This window comes from Lathyrus oleraceus, chromosome 2 (genome assembly GCF_024323335.1).
Source record: "Lathyrus oleraceus cultivar Zhongwan6 chromosome 2, CAAS_Psat_ZW6_1.0, whole genome shotgun sequence".
NCBI classification, from domain to species: Eukaryota; Viridiplantae; Streptophyta; class Magnoliopsida; order Fabales; family Fabaceae; genus Lathyrus; species Lathyrus oleraceus.
In genome coordinates, this window is record NC_066580.1 from 417222604 (window position 1) to 417225475 (window position 2872).

Here is a 2872-nt window from a genome sequence, read left to right on the forward strand (position 1 = left end):
ATGATTATGCATTAAGATGAACTATGTAGAATGTATTTTTTTATACATATAATATATCCATATTGATTTATACATATTCATTCCAATCCTAAAAAAATGGATGGATTATCCAAAGAAATTTGATTGGATAAGTAATTAAAAATTAGATCTTTCTATTGAATTTCTAAATAAATGTAGAATTATAAATTAATAAATAGATTTTTACAATTTTTGTTTTGTTATTATAAGGTCTGTATGTGACTGCTTGAAGGAAAAAAAGAATTCAACTTTAGAGTATTCTAAATTCTATCAAAAAAGAATAGAAGGGGAAAATGCTCTAAATATTGTTAGTGAGGACCAATAGAGTAACTAATGAACTCCGCAGAGATTAATTATTAATAAAAGAGACAAACAAATATTAATAAATACAAGAGAGGACATTTTTTGTAACATTAATAATTGGTCAATGGATACTGGAAGATAAGATATCAATTGAGATATTTTTATTACTACTTGATATTATATATTATAATTATATATTATGTATGTATATTGTGTGGTGGTGATTGAAAAGAAATAAGAAGTGGATAAGAATGAAGATAGAAAGGAAGAATAGGTAGGAGAGATAGAGATATCAGAAAGAAAGAAGAAGAGAAGAGAAAGAAAGAAAGAGGGAGAGAAGAGCTTGGGAGGAAAAGAAGAAACAACAATGAAGGGTCATCATCTTCACCAACATCATCTCATCTTCTTCTCACCATCTTCACCAATCATGAGGTGAGTTCTTAGATAGATTTAGCCTTGGGGAGGGGAATAATTTCATGAAGGGAAACTAGGTTGTTATGATATTGTGGTTGTTGATAATAACATGTTGATGTTGCTTCATGTTGTTCTTGATATTATGTTAATTGGTGTGATTATTGTCTTGATTGCATGATTGTTATGTGTTTTAGCATGGATTCATAATGATATATATTTTGGTATGGATATGAGTGGTTGAAATTGGAAAAGAGAGTTTATAAGGGGTATTTTTGAAGATCATGCAGGTGTCAATCGATTGGTTGCAGAAAGGTTGCATAACCAATTGATTGGTTCACGATTCTGTGAAGAAAAAGCCGAAATTTCACTAATGTCAATCGATTGGCTACAGTGCTCAATCGATTGGTCTTGGCAATTTTGTGAAAAATAATTTACAGAAACTTCATGCAATCAATTGACTCCCAGCTCAATCGATTGGTTCAACCTTGTTTTGCCTAAAACCACTTATTTCATGTTTCTAAACCACATTAGATGTATTATGACTTGTACCATGATGTGTATGGAATAATTTGATATTAATCGTTCGATTTATATGAGATTGGATGGATTTAACCTAGAATATTAGTTAGGTTAAAATATGTGATTTTTGTTTCCACCATAACTCAAGAACCGTGAATCTGATTGATATGAGACTTGAAGCTTTGGAAAGCTAATCTAATGAGATGTTGCATGGTGATGAGAGACCATGAACTAACCAATAATGCTTGGTAGAGTGTAGTAATGATTGTATGTTTGATTATGTTTGACTTGTTTGTGTATGACGACTTGAATAACCTAAGATACTTATGAGTATGTCGTGAGTCGGATATGCCAAGGGTTTACTATGACATGTTATGCCACTATGTACGTTTCATGTATGATATTTGCTATGATAATGTGCGTGCCATGAATTGATTGGATGTTTGATTGTGAAATAACATGATTAAAAACCTTATAAAGATGAGTGAGGAAACCTAGGAGAATAACTTGATTAATAACTTAGAAAGATAATCTAGTTATGTTTTATGGAATTAATCACGTATTCCGAATGTTTTACCCTTGACGATGTACATCCCTATTTGATATGCTTAGATGAGTAAGCAATAGGATGTGACACCAATGATCTGTGTCTCAATTGGGTTTGAGCCTCAACCATGGCGGACATGGGGGGGTAGGTGGACACCAAAGTGGGTTAGAGGCACATACGGTGAAAGATACCCTAAGTGGGTTAGAGGCCCATACGGGGGACGATCGCTTGGATTGAGCTTGAGACTCATAGAGGATCCGATATCCACTGCGAAAGTCGAATCATACAAGCATGCATGAACTGGGCTTGCCCTAGACGTAGGTCCACTCAGGGATTGATGTTTCGTCAATCCGAATAGTGATTTGTTGAGTTATGCGAACTCAAATGACATGTTTTCATACATTGCGATTATCCATTAGTTACTCAAGTCCTAGTTACAAGGTGCGAGTGATGCACCAGTAACGAAAGGTGAATACTTTAGTTAGAATAGAGTAGAAACCCTGTAGAGTCGAGTGTACCCATAAGATAAGAGAACTCACTGAGATTATTATCTCATCCCATTATTGTTGTTATTTTTCAGGTATTCCTTGCAGGTTGGATTCCAGAGAAGCTATCTACTGATGTTTCAAGGAATTCAGTTATTCTGATCTTCCGTTGTGGAGTTGTGTATAATGAAGACATTGTACATATTTCTTAGATTTTATTTTTAGGCATTATTGTATAGCATGCCCTATTGATGTTTTTAGTTGGACACGCGTATATGATGATGTCATTATGCACTTATGTTGTGTTAGTACCAATTAATAACACTTGTATGATATTATTCTAGATATATATTATACGGGTTATTACAATATATGTAGTATATAGCTTTGTATATTGAATTGTGAATACAAAGATAGTAGAATCATTTCTGATTCAATGAAATTATGGGTATCTAATATAGATGAAATAAAATCAATCAAGAAAAAATAAATAGAAGGAAATTTTTCCTAACCCAAAATGGGAGTAGGTTTCGAATAAATTCAACAGTACTTCCGGCATATAATTTTCATAATCCTCATAATACAA

The 2872-nt window shown here is 32.8% G+C and overlaps 1 long non-coding RNA gene across 1 annotated transcript; it reads left to right on the forward strand.

Moving 5' to 3' along the window:
* Nucleotides 1-637: 637 nt before the first annotated feature.
* On the forward strand, nt 638-2657 carry LOC127119839 (uncharacterized). Its single transcript, XR_007802924.1, has 2 exons — nt 638-753; nt 2382-2657. It is a non-coding gene; the product is annotated as an uncharacterized LOC127119839 (long non-coding RNA).
* Nucleotides 2658-2872: the final 215 nt, after the last annotated feature.